At 38.5% G+C, this 18124-nt stretch overlaps 1 protein-coding gene across 2 annotated transcripts in view; it reads right to left on the reverse strand.

Moving 5' to 3' along the window:
- NCOA2 (nuclear receptor coactivator 2) overlaps positions 1-18124 on the reverse strand; it is a 185074-nt gene that overhangs the window by 116041 nt on the left and 50909 nt on the right. The gene's annotated exons all lie outside the window — the stretch shown is intronic.

The raw sequence follows: 18124 nt of genomic DNA on the forward strand, positions 1-18124 counted from the left end.
TGTTTGCATTCACCACTTCTAGAAATAAGAAACTAAGACATCAGACACTGTCACACTGGCACCTAAAAAAAACCAGCAGTTGGTTTGAAATCTTTAGATGTACCATGCAGCTTTTGTGGGACAGTAATACCAAATTGGTTGCAAATGTGAAATGATTCTCTGCATGGAAATAAGCCATAGGTGATGACTGAAAATATCCTCAAAGAGCTTCTACTGAAATCAAAGAGTGCTTACTTAATAGTCAGGATCTCTGGACCTTCCAGAACAAGCTTCTCTGCCTGTTTTCCTCCAGCCATATCCTCTGGCCAATGCTGATTCAAGCCCTGGTCCTTCTTCATTCCTACCTTCAGCATCCCTGCCAAGTCTCTCCTTACCCAGCTCCCCAAGAATTTTCATCTCTCCCAGCTCAGTCACTTCCAGGCTTGGCTAGCAGTGCCACACTCTCCCCTTGACTCCCCCTTCTTCCTTCATTGCCCCAGATTATCTCTCACTCTCCCACCACGTCTGCCTCCCCTGTTCACAGTCTACGGCATTTTGGGGCCAGAACCACACTAAGGTCCCACACATGTCAATGTCTCATGGCTTTACTTCTAGTTCTCAGGCACTAGGGTACAAACCCAGCTTCCCTCTCCTCTTCCAGGCCACACAGCTCTCACATGCCCAGGACACCATGTGAGATCTGTCATTTCTTTAAAAAGTTGAAGTTTGTTTCGATCTGAGAATTTTGCAGTGCTGACAAAGGCAAAGCTGTGACTCGTAATTGGCTTTTCTTCCCCAGACCCCTTCACCAGCACTTCCCACGCTCCAACTCCCAGTTTCTGTTTCAAAGGGAGGGACGTTGAGCATTTCCAAAAAAAGACTAGTTTTTTTTGTTTCGTTTGTTTGTGGTTTTTTTAAAAAATCTACAATGAGAAACAACTTTTTCCACACAGGCTCACAGAGAGCTAAATTATTTTGGCAGCAAAAAAAAAAAAATAAGCTGGCGGCAACTGCCTAGCCCCAAAGGCTAACATTTTGTAAACTTATAAAAAACTCCAAGGAGCATCCTATACTGGGAAGAACCAGGCAGTCTTCCTTACTGCAACTTCTGGCACTTTCCTTTCAGCCCTTAACAGTTTAACTCATTCAGCTCACTCCAACAAGAAATGTGCAAATCTTACTACCTAAGTGGTCAAGCTGAGGAGTAGCAGCTGTGGGTGGACAGTGCTGGAGTGAGCCCCATGCCATGCAAGCTGCCTTTGCCTTCACCACCAGTTTAGTTGCATGCCTACAGCAATACAGCAAACAGCATCATTGGACAGCACGCAACACAGCTGGCATTTCTTCACATGTTTTCATCCTGGAGGTACCAATGACTGCCTGAAAAGCTACAGCTGCTCAAAAATACTTCTAGGCCAGGAAGACTTGAAGTAAAATGAGTTAGCTTCATTCCTGATTAAGGTCACACACAGCTAATAGAGATAATTTAAGCAAAACCATTTTACTTTACATTTGCAGTAAATCAGGAGCAGCCCTGCATAAGTTACAAAACGGAAGGATAACTTCACACAGTACTATTGCTTGTGATCACCTGTCCCTCCCTGGAGTGGAAATAGCCTTCTAAAATGAGATACTGGGAAGCTTCTTCTTTCCTTTTCTCTCTCTAGCTATTTAGTTATTTATCTCAGCATGAAAAACAAATGCAGCATGCTGTCAATATACAAAGGAAAGAATATATATATAAAAGAAAAAGGAAAACCTCTCAAAACAGATAACATTCTTTTAGAGCAAAGTCCAATTTACAGATTTTTATACTGAGCTTGTAAGAGCAAACAGGGTAACAATTTCCTGGTGGCTCTTGTAAATATTCTGTACAAATAAGGTCCAGAAGAGGAGACCAGGAAAAGAAAAACATTCACATGCTCATAGACAGATGCTAATTATGACATGGATTAAATGCAACATGACATTCATTTTTCAATAAGAAATAATTACTTCTAAAGAATTACTAGCTATTTCTGCAACATCATATTTAGTCTAGAGACATTTGATGCACCTAACTCGTAACAACTATGGCAAAAGAAGTATGAGACCCACATGAACACTCCTAGAACAACTATGTGAATTCTTATAAAAATCAACTGAGAAGCTTCAACCTCAATATGTAAAACAAAATGAGCATTAAAAGCTCATTACCATTTTCCAAAATTACTAATAAATTATTTTATCATATTTTGAATTCAATTTAGCAATGAAACTGGGCTATCAAACATCCATATTAGCTATATGTACTTTTTAAAAGCCAGAATAATTATCTGATCACTAGTTACAGTTCAGATGAAAAATATAACTAGGCTGAATGAAACTCCAGTACTTCAGTGTACAATCATGGAAACTACACAAAACTTCTTGCTTAAAAAACAAGACCAGAATTTCATGCACTATTTCATTTGGCAGAGTATAACACATTTGCTGTCAGCAAAGGACTTTTTTCAGTGAAGAAAAAGGAAAGTATCTGAATTCATACAGCACTGCCCAAGCGATTAGAATTATCAGTCACTGCTAGTTGTCTCTCAACTATAAGCAACTGCAATGGAATTTGTGCCTACAGACCACTATACAGTGTTCCTAAAAACTCTTCTGAAATCCAGCAGACTTCCAAAAAGCTATGTGTTTGTTTAACATAAACTAACCTAATTATTTTGTCATCAAAATCAATATTTATGGACTAAAACACTACTTCAAGTAGGAAAGCTTTAATGTAAAACAAATCATAAAACACTGATAATGGATATGCTTGAAAAGGCTCTAGGATTGCATGTATTTATATAAGATTTGTGAATGTATAAACACTTGGTTATATATGTCAAGAAAAAGGTGAGGCTCAGTGCAGTGAAATAAACATCTAAAGACTAAGCTTCTTTAGAACAGTGGATTCCTACAAGGACTTAAGACAGCTGGCTGAAGTGTATCAAGTATATTCCCTAACAGCAAAGACTCATCCAAGTCCATAAATTCATTGTTTCTATTTATTATATTTTTTTTAAGTAGTTTTCAGCATTTTTGAAATGTAAATTATTTCCTGAAAACTTTCAACAGCTTTTTATTGCTAATACAATTATCACAAAGCCACACTACAATGCAAGCAGTGTGCTTGCTATGATCAACAACACTGGCATCATTTGGTGAGGGATTCTTCTCTATATTAATAAAACGAATTTTGTTATAAATTCTGTTAGGGAAGCTGTTCTTTAAATCATCATAAGGAAAACAATTTTCTAGAATACTAGAACTTTCAATCATCAAAAATCCCAAAGTCATGATTTTTTTTTTCATCTCTCAAGAAGTTTCCCATAGAATTCTATAATCCTACATAACTATAAAATCCTAGCACCAACACAAAAACTACTTCATGCATTGATCAACATGTATAGTGTAGTTTATTCTTTCATTTCAATCTGTTCAAGTAACATGACACAATGAGTTCAGTATAAAACATTATGGTTCTTATGCAAATTAACAGACTCCTAACATTAAGGTTACTGCTCCACAATACATTGCACACAGCTGCTCACAGCTTGCCTTCACACTGAAAAGTAGATTAAAATGGAATAATGAACTTCTACCTGTATTCCGTTGATTTTACTGACTTGGGGCATATTATTTAAAAAATAAATTGAGTACTAATACTGAGAACAACAGCACGTACAGCTTCCAACTGCTGTGGCACTGCACCCCTTAGTTTTGTGTCTCAATGTCATATGAAACAAAGCCCTTGCCTTGGTGCCCTGGTTGGAGGAAAAAGGGATGGAGTTTCTAGCACTGTTTAACTCCATACCACTCCCCCATGGTGGGGACATGGCTCCAGCAGGAGGAAGCTGAGGCTGGAAGCAGAACCCAAGGAGGGCGTGTGCAGCTCTCAGGGCCAGCTCTGCAGGCCTTGTCCCTCTCTGCCGCTGGCAGTCCCTTCCCCGTTCCTCTGAACCACAGCATTTCTGCTTTGGTGCTGAAAGACAGCGCCACCGAGCCCGAGAAAAAAGAAAATGGAGCCCACTGGAGCCACACGGGCCCAAGCCTCAGCCATGGCGGCCACAGCAGCTGCTGGAGCTGCCGCCGGAGCCCGAGATGCGGCCGGAACCACCGAGCGTCCCAGTCCCACTCTCACAGTCAGGCCAAGAGGAAGGGTCCTCTGAGCTGTTTCAAGGCTCTGCCACATCCCACCAGGTCCAGTCTGGTTTCCCACTGTTTTCCAGCTGGGAGGGAAGGAAGGCTGGGAGCATCCCTGCCACACTGCCTTTGCTTTCCCATCCACCACATGGCTCAGCATGGGGCCAGCTGCCATTCTACCTTTGGCTGGGAATCCACACTGGGTTCCGTCTTCAGGAAGTGTTTTGGTTTGTCCAGTGGTAAATACCCTTTTTTGAGTAAAACACACACTTTATTACCTTCTTTTATTAGCACTGCTGTGGTTATTGCAATTTTCCAGTAAACTGTGATTCCATTTTATAATCTCTCCTAGTGTTTCCTCCACTACCAGAAGGGAGCGGGGGAAGGGGGCAGCTTGAGTGGCTTTAATTTTCCCACTGGATTTTAAACTAGCACACTCAGAAATCAAGTGAAGCACAGTGAGCACCCACAACACCAGCCCTGTACTGTTAACCCTAGCCACCACTGTGAGTTCAAGGTAATTCAATTTCGGTCAAATATTCTTCAAGTTGAATGACTTTTCCTTTCTTTAGCAAGTACTGAGGGAAACACCAGATGCAAAGAGTCAACATATCATAGCTTTGTGGACATCAGCTCATGTCCCCCACAGAATTTTTCTTGGGATCCACAGCAATTTCCAGCACCTCAAGCACTGATCTGACTGACTAAAGCTTGGTTATGTCATGAGCACTTCTTTGAGACTAACATTAAGCTCACCTCACTTCATGTACTCTACAAGAGAATTTGTTTTCCTTAGTCTATGAACAACAGTGCCAAAGTAGCTACAGAGCAAATAGTAAACAGGTATATAGCAGTATGTAATCCATATGCTGTCTACTAAAATAAATCTACTTATAGTCTGTTGTTTTCAAAACAATGCACCTGAGTCTCAGATTTTTGAATATCAAAAGTCATATCACTTAGGTGTGATTTAAGTTATTTTTAAAGTAAACCAGAATTATAAAAGCAAAACTAAGTACCAGCACAGATACAAGGATATCTTGCATAGAAAGACAACAAAAAGTCCTTAGAATAAATGCATATATACCTGTGGTATTCTCTGGCCACTGAGGTGCCTCTTAGGATATATCTCAAAGTGAAGATGACTCCTGGCACACATTTGGCTTTGGTACTGAACCAAAGCAAACCTTTTAAAGTTATCTCCCTCTTATTACTGTGGCTTGCAGCAGAAATACACTGTGACCCTTTATTTTTGTGAGCAAACCTCCATTTCTGCTACAGGGCTTTATGACTATTACAAAACTATGCTTTAGTTTCCACCAAGGTGATTTTCAGAAATTCAAAACAACATTATATAACTCATACATTTTCCAGAGACACAAGAAAGTTCTCCACAGAACTGAGAAATATTATTGCTCCTAAAGACATAAAAATGCATGCTATGCATAGGTTCCTTATCAAAATAATGAACACTAAACTCTATTAACCTCTATTATACTGTTTGTGCCTAATTTGCGAAATTCTTTGAATAAAATGTCCTTTTTTACAATACCTTGCTATGCCAACAGTGTGCTTAGCTACAGAAACTGTAGATTTTGAGCCTCAAATCCATGATGAGAAGGAGCAGAGAATATTTTCTAACAGATACTGTGTGTGAAACGTGACTTTGGTGCCTCAGTGCTTGACAGCTCTGATTTGATAGACTGATTTCTCCTCTACTGTCTGGGCTACATTTGTAAACCTTAATAATCTCTTTTTTGGTATATCTTTGGAACCCACAAATGGTTCCTCTCATGGAAACCACCCCAAACACCATCACATTATTCTGGAAAGAAATGCTCCAAGCGTGCTGTCACACCAGAGTACTGAGTCAACCTAACACTTCACTGTTAAGAAGTTCCCCGCATTCATCCTATGCTGCTCAACTTATCCTGCCATGCCAAACAGCCTCAGTCACTTGTTGATGCTTCTCCCCTTTGCATAGATAGATTAACTCTAGTCCCAAAGACTAGGAATCAGGCATGTTCACTGCCAGGTAAGTGCATTTGATTAAGCTAGACCAGCCCTCTGAAATGTGATGACTATTGCCATCTCCTGTCTGTTTCCAACTGAGGTTGAAGAATCTCTGAGTACTCCAAACAGCAGTTTCCAAACTGTAATGCATGGCTGATAGCTTTAATAACTGGTCTGTAATTAATGTGGCAAAACTATATCACGCACCAGCATTATAAATGCCTACATTTCACAAAGTGATAGCAGTAGCCAGTAAGAAAATTTAGTAAGGGGAAAGCATCCTCAAAAACTTACGGAAGCATTTAGCAACAAAGCTTGCCTGTCCCAGATCCTTGTATAAGAACTGAAGAAAGCCCCCAGTACATCAATCTGCCCCACTCATGGTTTCAGTGCACTTCTCTCACCTTCGGCCAGTGTGGTGGATACACTGCAAACTGCACAGCGCAGCAGTTACAGAAGTTTTTGTAAGTTCCTCAGCAAAGAGGGAAGAAAAATCAACTAACTTCAGTATTTGGTTCAAATTGTGCTGCCTGATTTTTTTTTTTTTTAAATTTCTTGCCAAGCATGAGTTTTTTTCCCCCTTTAAGCCAAGTCACCATCAACTCACTATGAAACCCATGGAGACAGCTTCTCTATCACAATCTCCCCAAATGCAAAATGGTTTTAATACCTCCAGTGACAGTTACAACATAGAAACAGAGAATTATTATATATTAATCCTACACATTCCTGAGTCACAAAAGAACATACAGCATTTAAATACACATTTCAAATGAGAGAAATCGACTCAATTTACTAAGAATAATACTATGCATATGCATTTATATAGATTACATTATATATAAAAATATGAAGTTGAACATTATATAAACATATAAAACAAAATTGAACATTATCTATAAAAATATAAAACAAAAACATATATATTTCATTTCTAATTTCTAAAAAAACTGTCCCAAAAGTGCTACTCAGTTCTTCTAAATATCAAACCAGTTCCAGTGTTATGACTAAATTTGGTGACTCATCTTCTTTGGTTCCAGGATTTTTCTGCAGAATATCCCCAGAAATAAAGAAACTGCTTTTGTTTCTGTTGAACACATTTAGTGTTAAGTTGCATCTCTCAAAAGAGAGAGAATGTTTTAATTGCTTCAAGTGTTCATTAAGTGCAAGTGGGATCAAGTGGAAAAGCTGCTATACCTATAGCTCAGTGCAACTGCAGTCCCCAGCCTTCACCAAGTAATGTTCGCATGCAAGGTAGGGTGCAAAGAAATTCTGACTACACATATATTAAAGGAGGTAAAGAGAGCTTCACACTTTGCTGCAACGATCGGTCAGGCTCGCTGCACCTATTCAGAGCACCCTGAACACCCCCATGCCACGTTTCTGTCCTCCTCTATTTCACAGATTATTGACCCACCTTATCCACTCCTTGAGTCACATGAGCACTACTCCTCCCTTCAGCCCCTTTTTGGGAAGCTAAGGGCCATTAATATGACTGCTACCTGACTGGTTTCTAACCAGGCAGGCCAGTTTTACTGCTACCTTAATGACTGCAAACGAGACAACTGCATTTTCCAGTTTTCTGAGTAGCCACTCGAGCAGGGGACATGTGGAAACACTGGTGCACACGCCTGTCCACGGCCCTGCAGACTCCCAGCTCTTGCACCACACTGGTGGCTGATACCACTGCACATGCACAGGGCAGTTGAGCATGCAAACCAACCACCTTTAGATGCAAATTATTTTTTTTCTTTAACAAGTGGCCAGCTGGCATGCCTAACTCTATTTCTCCTCTTGCATGACAGCAGGACAGATTCCCATTTCTATCAACAGACTTCAAAAGGTTTTGTAAACCATCCTTCGGTAACACCAGGGCTTCCTGCCTCACATCTCTTATACTTCCTCTTTCCTCCACCCCACTTCCCATACCCCTATCAAATCGATCATCCTCCTGGGCATAAGACAGGTCTATCAGAGTGCCAACTCTGTGAGCTGCCCTAGGAGGATGGGCAGAGGCAGTTGGGGATATTACGCTGGAAGGTGTTAACAGCCACCATCAAATGGTTCTTTCATCTCCAGGCAATTACAGAGCTGGGCCTGCTAACCAGATGCAAGGGGCTCCCTCTTCCCCTCATGTCTTCCTTCTGCATCCCAGACAAACACAAGTGTCATCAACTTGAGTCCAAGGTCCTGTAAACCAATTAAAGGTTTATTTTGAACTTAAGAAGAAGAAAAGGACTGTTTTGCCTTTATAGATGTCAGAAGGAGTTTGCAAAGAACCAGTGCCACTCTGAAAGAGACTCTTGTAACAACTCCTGTCTCCTTAAAGGTAGCTGAAAATATGCAATTTGATTGCTGAAGTTCAACAACATTTGAAATTCTCTGAAGTTCTTACCACAATCATATGTATAAAAAAGAATTTTTTAAAGCTTCAAAAACTAGTTGAAAAGCATGTAAGATTGATTAGGTGCTTTTTACTAATTAGTACTGCTTTTATTATACAGGGCAAGAAAATGACAATTTTTTTCCTAAACTGGCAGTGAACAGCCAATTCAATAAGCTGCGTTTTTGTTTTCTGTGACAAGGCAGTGGAAAAATCTCTTTCATTTATTAGGTCTGCAGAGACCAAAACTGGCTGGGTGTCAAACCTGCTTTGTAAAAGCCCAGATCCATTCAGCCATGTGTAGATTCCATAATTCTTTATGACCTGTTCTCAGTATCAGCTTCACAAAAGATGAAACTTTCGTGTCTTCCAGCGAGTGTTAGTGCAACCCTCTATAAAACGAAGCAAAGACCTGAACTGACAGTTCAACACAGAAAGGAAAAAAAGCACCCTAATGGCAGTGCCAAATTAAATTAGTTTTAGATTTTTTTTTCTAGATGAGCTTTGCATAAAGATATAAAATGAGGTCCTCTGTAATGGTGGATAAGCAAGCTGTATAAATATGTAAATTTTAATAGCTCATTGCTCCATGCCCCACTGCATGCACCTATGCTTAAGTGACAGTTTCATCACCTCACTAGTGATTGCAGAGTATCCAGAATTTGTCATGGGGACAGACAGGGCAAGGCCTTAAGCTGAAAGGTCTGATGGCAAACTGAGATAGTAAAATAAGCTTTTTTTTAGGAGGATGGAGCTTTCAAGATAGAAGAAAACTAGGAGGGTGGAATGACTGACTTGCTTTTAGCTACAAGAATAGCTAGATGGCTTTGATAAACTGAATAAAATGTGCTGCCCTGTTAAAAACTACTTCTAACATGAAATCAGGTGCACACTATATTATATCCAGGGAAAAATATTAAATTTCAATTTTCAGTAAACACACCCAGTATCACATTCTTACATTTTTTACAGCAGAAGCTTATGAATAACAGCACTCATAACACTTTATAAGGTGAGACTGTGAAACTGAAATAACTAATTAATCATTTTATTCAAGTGAAATATTCTTGGCTATGCTAAGATTCCTCTGTATCTGTCTATACTGACAGCATTTGCTTGAATTCTCCCATTGTTTTGGCAATGCATTTTTTTACCTATTGCATTCTTTAAGGTAAAAAGAACAGCAAGCTAACTCACAAATGTTTCCCACATTATTAAGTACTGTAAATAATCATTTTACCATTAAACCAAAAAATTCTTGTGAAACATGCAATATGCTTCACATATGCTAGAAATCTAGTGTCCTCATTCCATACCCAGTTTGTAATCTTGCATCTGACACATATGTAAACATTAGCAGTCTTAACACCACCTTTCCATGCAAGCTACATGTATTTATCAAGACAGATAAAGATGCACACATGCACATGATTTTCTTCAAAGTTTAATAAAATCTGCAGGGTCTTTAGGTCACTGGAAAATACGTGTGATTTTTATCACCACCACATAAACAGCCTTCTCTAATAGTCCTCTCTTCAGTATGCAGCCTGCAGATCACAGGAGCACAGAGACTCTGAACTTCAGTTTCATTTTCACAAGAGCACAGGGAATGTTACACAGCACCATTTCTCATACGGGGAAGGGAATCTGTGCTCCTCACACAAAGGTTTGCCACAATTCAAACTTCAGCCATAATCTGTTGATGGTTTCAGGGTAAGGAGTAAAAAATTTAGAAGTAAACAAATGCAGCATTCATGAATACACACAGAAACAATTTACAACTGTTTTAGGAATACGATGCTCAAATATGGCTCATTTAACATTTTAGAAATCTGCTGCAAAACATTAAAACTCTAACCTAATCTTTGTTCCTCGTTTGAAGCAGAACAGCCTTGTGTTGCCTCTAAAAATAGGGAGGGAGCAGTGGGGGATGGGAAGGGGACTGAATAAGAGGATAAGTGAGAGCGAGAACTGATACACCATACAGGCAGTAATTTTAAAAAGACTAGCGACCGGTATTCTTAATACCATGGCTTTCCTAACAAAGTCAAGCACTTTCTCAATTACCAAATAAAAAAGGTCATCCTGTACTTTTTATTTTGTACATGCACACGCAAAGGAAAAAAGGAAAAGTTTTGTTTCATCTATTACCAAAACCATCATTCTGCAGTCAACACTTTTAATGAAATACAGGCCAAAGGATTAGTCAGAACAGATTCAGGGAAAACAAAGGAAATCTGTATGAAAATACAGATAACTAAACTACATAACTAAACCCAAAAGAGAATCCTGCTTAAGTACCTCCAAATATTGTCCTGCAAGGGTCTCTGCACTCACCCCAGCTCCACAGCAATTAGCAGCAACTTTAGCAGCCACTACCCTGGAGATGAGAAAGTATACTAATATCATCATTAAAGCCCTGAATTAAGTATTCTAAGTATCAAATGTGTCAGCAATATAGCCCATGTGTGCTAGAAGTCTTAAGAAAATTCTTTTTTTCAGAAAAGGAGCAGTCAGGGATCTGGCAGGAAAGGCTATAGGTGATGGCACAGGGAAGGCAATTGCTGCTAAGGTGTTGACCAGCTGGAAAGACAAGTTATTTCAAAGCTACAGGGTCACAAACAAGATAAGAAAGTAAACTAATTGTGTCTGTCACAGGAAAACTTGTGATGAGCCAGAGGATGGGCACAAGCATGGAGCATCTCCAACACAGCACTGCAAGCCTGGCCCTGGAGAGGCAGAAGCAGCACAACCCAGCATTTTCCATGGCTTAGCATTAGGCCGATCTCAGCTGGGGCTTTATGTGAGTAAACATGACTCCAGGAGTTTTTTTCAGAGAGTTATTTTTAAATACCTGACCATATGAGCTTCCTTGGAATAGGAAAAAAGGGGAGGCAAAACTAAACAGTCATTACACATATATTTAAATATAACATTTAAAAAAGCCACAAAATATTTAAACTTACTAGAAATGTTCGCTTTCATTATAATTTTAAAGTTGGCAGTGGACCTGGACCAAAAAAAGGTTATATACTAACTGAGATGAAGCAGCGTGGATTTTCTAAAACCAGTCTTTAAAATATATAAGAGGGGGAAAAAAAACCCCCAAACTTGCCCAGAATCTCTCACTTAGAAAGTGACAATTTGGGTTTGAGCTCTTACTCAGAGATGTGCTAAAATCACTCAGAGCTAGAAGAGCTGAAGTAGGAAAGGAAATAAAAGTAAGTGCACAATAGGAGACTGTGGCTGTACAGAGCTCAGTTAACAACACCCATATCAACACATTAGGCCAGGAGGTTTGACACAGAGTTTTCCCAAGAAGCATTTGCACTAATGCCAAAAAAGTCTTTATCTACTTCTCTTTTAAAATATGGACATAAACACATCTGGATCTATGTAAATCATCTCCAAAGATGCAGTGGGATGCTTATGGTCACAAGCATCATCAAGAGAAAAGGCTGAGACCAAGAAAGAAAACAGTTACATCTAATGGCATATTTTGGAAATACTGATACTGTTTGGCTGCTGGAAATCTAAAACCAGTATTTTTCCAGCAGTACTTGTTAATATGTCTAGAATCAAATTCTGTAACAATACCTACATTTACAAAGCAAACAAGTGCTTGAAAACATGCTTTCAATACACAGAATTAAGTATCTGTTTATCAATCAACCTCAAATCAACTGTCCCCTTCTGTTTACTTGGGATACTTTTACCTGGCACTAGCAATAATGCATGCAAAAATTTGCATAGTTCTGCCACAGTTGTGGTTAATTATCCATTGCTGAAATCCTCAGCAAAATTATTTGTCAAACAAAATGTCATGACAATGAAATAGTAGAATTTGACAATGGAACAGTAAAATTTAAATATTAAAATTACGTTACCTTGTCTCCATATATGACAGTAATTAATAGCCACTGAAAGAATGGGACTTTTTCCTGGCATACACATAACCTTTCAATATTTCTTAATTGCTTACTCCCTAATACTTCCTAAGCTTGGACTTTTATATAATTAGAAGAAACTAATTTTTTTTATTTCAAGGAAAGTACACTCACCCCACATCTCAGAGTGGAAAACACAGACAGCTAAGCCTTTTCTCAAGTAATAAACTCCCCAAAAAAACCCCCTCAAGCCACCTCCCTCTTCCCCTGAACCCACCAACAGAAGAAAAACACCATAAACACCCAACCCCAAGTGATACTGGTTAATACTTACAGGTTTTTTCATTTTAATATTTGGATATTCAATACATTTTCATTCACTATGTGTACGTCTGCATTTCTGGAACAACAAAACTTCTCTTCACATGGCAAAGCACTATCTGCTGCAGACTAGTTTCCTTTCTGCTACATACACCCCATATACTTGAGATGATCTGATAACTTACTTCTGGTTTTGCACAATTATTGCAGCTAATGAAGTTTGTGGTTGTTTATTAGAGAGAGAAGGAAGAGCTACATCAGCTTTAAACCAAAAACTCTGTGATGCTGTATGAATCCTTCCTACAGTGGCCATTTTAAATGTCCATTTCATTACAAAACAGGAGTTTCTTCTATGAGCTTCTAGGGTTTCTCTCAAAGTACAGAACTTTAAAAAAAATTATTTAAAAAAAGCAAACCCCCAGAAAGACGATGAGCACTCACTCCACATGTACCACTAATCATCCACAGAGACAGAATAAACCTCTCTATTACATACGCATTTGAGTACCAGCAAGTTGTGCACTTACTTGTATTTGCAACATCCCTGCACATGCCAGAACCTTTCACTCTAACCAGTGTTTAGGTAAATGGTTGGAGTCAATCCTCTTTGAGGTCTTTCTCAACCTAAATGACTCCTATGATCTAAGGCAATGCATTTTGGGTTCCCTCACCTCAAAGAGCTGATGGAAGGCTAAAGGCAATGAACTGAAAGAGGAATGAAATAAGACATGTAATATTTACAAGAGAAGATTTGGAGTTCCAACCATAAATTAGCTTTCTTCGAATTTTATTCCTTGGTATTTATAACCAGTTACAAGATAATAGTTAATTTGGCATGAGTGCAGCTGAGTATCTGCAGGAGACTAAAGCCATTAAAACCATCTGCAGACACCAAGTGCAAGTAAGCAATCCTAGGGCTACTTCTTTCTGCTATTACCTTTGTATCTTGAAGAAGCAGTGCTGTTTTTCCATCCATATAAGCCTTCTCAATGTTCAATAGAGTTAAGTTATAAAACTGAAAGAGGAAAAAGCACAAAAAAACCCCCTCACAAAATCACTTCACCCCATCAAAACCAGGTTTCACGTGACAATAAGGGCTCTGATCTTACTCACTTTGTTTCCACACTAATGTACCTCAAAAACCCCCAAACAACTACAGCACAGGAAGAGAAAATCAAGTTAGGACCTAACTGAGCTTGCCTGAGGAAATCAGTTTCCTCACATGGATGAATTATAATGCATCTAACCACACAAATTCCAACTGTGCTGCCCTCTGCGCTCCACCACAGCATTCACTGCATTCAGTGTTTTGTCTTACTTCCACTGCCCATTGCATGACTGCACGCACCACTTGGTGCAGCATTCGGAAATGTTCAGTGTCGAGTATTATTTTCATAAAGGAACTTTCTATGAAGTTCACAAGTAAGCTGACCTGCTTCACTTACAGTACCCTTTGTGTTTAGGACCAGCATTACGCTTTCAACATGAGCAATAGGCAGTATCTAAACGGAGGTGATTATTATGGAAACTTAGGCCTTTCTTTTCCACAGTACTTTGGAAATACATTCATTTAAATATTCAAACCACGTAATCTCCTGACTCAAAGTACAGCTTCTCCTTGAGAAGACTGAGCACTCAGCATTTTTGCAAATCAGACTGAAGCTGAGCACATGCAATCAAGATGAATACTCGGTGCCGACCTCCAAAAAAAGCTGAACGACATGCGAGCGTCACATGGGAAGCTGGTGGCAGAGCCCAGCACAGAATTCTGTTCTTTACAGCTGCCTCGGTCAGAAGAGCATTTTTTGACTGCAATCCTTGCCCAATTCAGCTTCAGGCAGACACCTACCACAAAAATTTGGTGAAGATGGAAGCAACTGAAAATCAGATTTCATATTCATATTGAGATCTGTCAGCATATCCAACAGTTTGGCTTTAAATATCACCTTCTCCAACTTTTGGCTCTTTTGTCAGTACAGTACAATTTTTTATTAATTAAATTTTACTTTATATATATACATGTTTCTACATATTTATATGTCTCATATAAAAACAGGTTTCCCTGTTTTATGTATCTATAAAAGACTACAGCCAAAATGTCATTGAACTATTAATCAAACAGACTTTGGGATGGGGGGATAATGCAGCCAATTCTATAATTTAAGCAAATTAAGTGTGAAAGAATGAAGTACTCATTTTGGAGAAAAAAGGTCATTTGATGAAAAATTTCTCAATTGAATGTGAAATACATTAAAAACATACTGCTAATGCAACTCTGCTTTTTTGGCATCATATTTGTTGCTGAACTGCTCATTCATGAACTACTAGCATGAGCTTGAATACAAATGCAATGTTTAAATTACACCGCCCCAATTCAAGACGTCCGTGAACTAAAAAAAAAAGAACTGTTTCAAAAAGTCAGACATTTATCATGCTGGGGAACTCAGGATTTCACATGATAACATTTTACACCTTTCCTTTTGGGTTCCCTTTGAAGGACATTCACACTATTTATGTGTGCAGTGAGCAAACACCTGATCCCATTACAGAGAAGAGATTAACAAACCAGAAGATCTGTTGTGATGTATTGCTCTCTCTCTCTCTGTATGTATTTCACTGAGCAGAATGACTGGAAGAAACATGAGCAAAAAGTGATAGCAAATTTATTTTTTTAAAACTAGAGTTACAGAGCTTGTTTGAGGAGAAGAAAGTCCTGATTCTTACTCCTCGGTCCCAGGTCTGTTTCTATTTTGGTTTTCTGGGGGCTTTTTCGGTGGCTCTGGATCAAAATAACACAGATTATTTCTCAAAATTCACATGGGAACATTGTAGTGCCCTTGCACAGCTGCTGCTGGGGAGGAGAGACTGGACAGCAACCTTCACTTCATCACCTGAAGAAGTATACCTGAGCTCTCTTTCTGGAACATATTGTATCTTAGCATATAACATGAAAGCTACTTATCATTCCTCCCCCCCAAAAAATCAGATATGATCTTGTCAAATAATCTGTACTGGTTAGTTTTAACTATATTGGTGTATTTTAATTCCTGGTTAATCAAGACCTTGGTCAACATTTACAAGATTTTACCTAAGACTGGAGTTAGTCTGTTAGAAGTAGAGTATGTAACATCCTGCCCAAAACAATATTAAACTTTTATTTAGCCTATCTAAATTTTCCACATGTGAAAAGTTTAGGTGTGAGTGTAGGACTGCTCAATAAAAAAGAAAAATCTACATTATCAGTCCAGATAACTCTGCAGATAAGCCCATGAAGTTATGGACAGAAGCTGACAAACTAACCCAGTGTGTTCAACTACTTTGCTGTTTCATATCCTGCTGAGCCAGAACACGAAAGGCAAGTGTTTCATCATCAGCCCAAGAGCTCAAAACATGTGAGTATTAATTAAAACAAAAAAAAAAAAAACACAACAGAAACACACTTTTAATTCTCTGTGTTTTTAATTGCAAAGCTACAGTTTTCTCTTTGGGTTGCTTTGCTTTCTCTTTTGTTACTTTCTACTATCACAAGCTTCTGATTTAAATCTGGCTTCTCCCCCCACCCCGTCCTGTCTTGCTTTGATGTGTTTCCCAAGTGCCTGAATTCTCTTCATAATATTCATAGTTTTCAATCAGTTTTAATCTGCAGTGTTGGTGTCTCATTGAAACTTTTTTAAAGCAATTATTTTTCAAATAATGTGGCTTATCATTTGTGTATTTCACACCTTTTTTAGTGTAAAATACACAAATACACACAAATTTATATGCTTTAGAGAGGTACTTTTTGTCAACCCTTAACTAGTCCAGACTTGATCATGCCTTGAAACTTGCAGCATTTTTTTTTTTGGTTGTGTGTTCGATAATCCTTTTTATTTCAAACAGTGGGATGCAATGCCTTTTTTTTTTTTTTTCAAAGTACGGCGCACAACATCTTCCATAAGGACGCTGCCATCTCCATATTTAGACTGCCCAAAGTAATGGTACTACCAGAAGGAAACTTAATATGTATTCCTGAGCTTGTAATCTCCCATGGTATCCTACTTTTCTCCCCTTCTTCATCTCTTGGGAGGGTCAACCATTCTCATCTACAGTGTGACTTCAGCAGATCTTCATCTTACATTCTGTTACAAACATTTAGAATTATTTCCCACAGGGTAGTTTGAAAAATCACAACTAATTAATGACACCATTTCTAACCAAGTCAGATGCCCTCAACAGTCTTTTCAGTTTTCCTATCATAAATCTGCATGTGAAGTGGGAAATGTATATTGTTCACTTTCCTAACAAAAGTGAATGCTTTACTAAAAACCTAACCAGTGTATGCATACCTTTTTTTTTCTTTGATATATATTTATAACCTTGATCAGATGTCAATATGCTGGAAACAGCAGTCTAAAAAGTCCACAATGATTTCCCAAGAGACTCCTTAACTTGATTCTAGCCTCACTTTCATCTAGCTGCCTTTTGGGGAAGTAAGTTGACTTCCTTCACCACCATCTTAATTTCACTAGAGTGGAAAGTGAACTGAATGGAACCAGGAAGATTCCAACCACAAAGAAAAATAAATATACTTCAAATGAGAAGCAGAAAGTGGCAGAAACTATGGACTACAAGTGTTTTGCAGCAAAAGTTAATCACAGCTGTACTCAAATTAGCACAGCTGCAGAATTACCATCTGCATACCAGCACGCATGACACGACAACTTCATCACTTTGCTCAAATTAAAGTCCAGCATCACTGAAGTCCTTCTAAATTATTTTGTTTTCAAAGACACGTTAAATCCCTAAATTATGTCAACACTCATTGCAGAACATGATCAAAATTCCATTTAAAAAGTGGCTGGCTTATTTTGCTGATGACATCACTTAGGAAGGAAGGTGCTTTGTATTGGAATGGCTGGCACCCTGCATCTCTGCTTTCGGAGTCCAGTTTATCTTACCCACGTATGTATTTTCCATCATAATTTCTTGTGTGCACAAAGATCTGTCATTCATTAAAAGGGCATTATCAAATTAGTATCATAATCTGTCTCTGACCCACATAACTTTAAAAAAAAAATCAGAAGATTTTTCCTTATTAATGAAGTGAATCAAACAGCAAGGCAAGACATGCAGTAGTCTCAGTCCATGGATATATAAACAGGAGCCATACAGATCCCTTTCATTAGTTAAGCAGAGGTAAGAAATAAAAAAGAAAATTAAGCTATGATCTCGAAGTAGAAAAAGACTGATTTGAAGATATTTTACTATAGTAGCTCTAAGATGTCTTACACATTTTAAATCTTATCAAGACTTTAACAAAATCATAATATTACAGAATCACAGAATCATTGCAGTTGGAAAAGACCTTGAAGATCATCCAGTCCAACTGTTAACC

The sequence above is a fragment of the Onychostruthus taczanowskii genome, unplaced genomic scaffold (genome assembly GCF_017590055.1).
Source record: "Onychostruthus taczanowskii isolate IOZ18803 unplaced genomic scaffold, ASM1759005v1 scaffold4, whole genome shotgun sequence".
Taxonomy (NCBI): Eukaryota; Metazoa; Chordata; class Aves; order Passeriformes; family Passeridae; genus Onychostruthus; species Onychostruthus taczanowskii.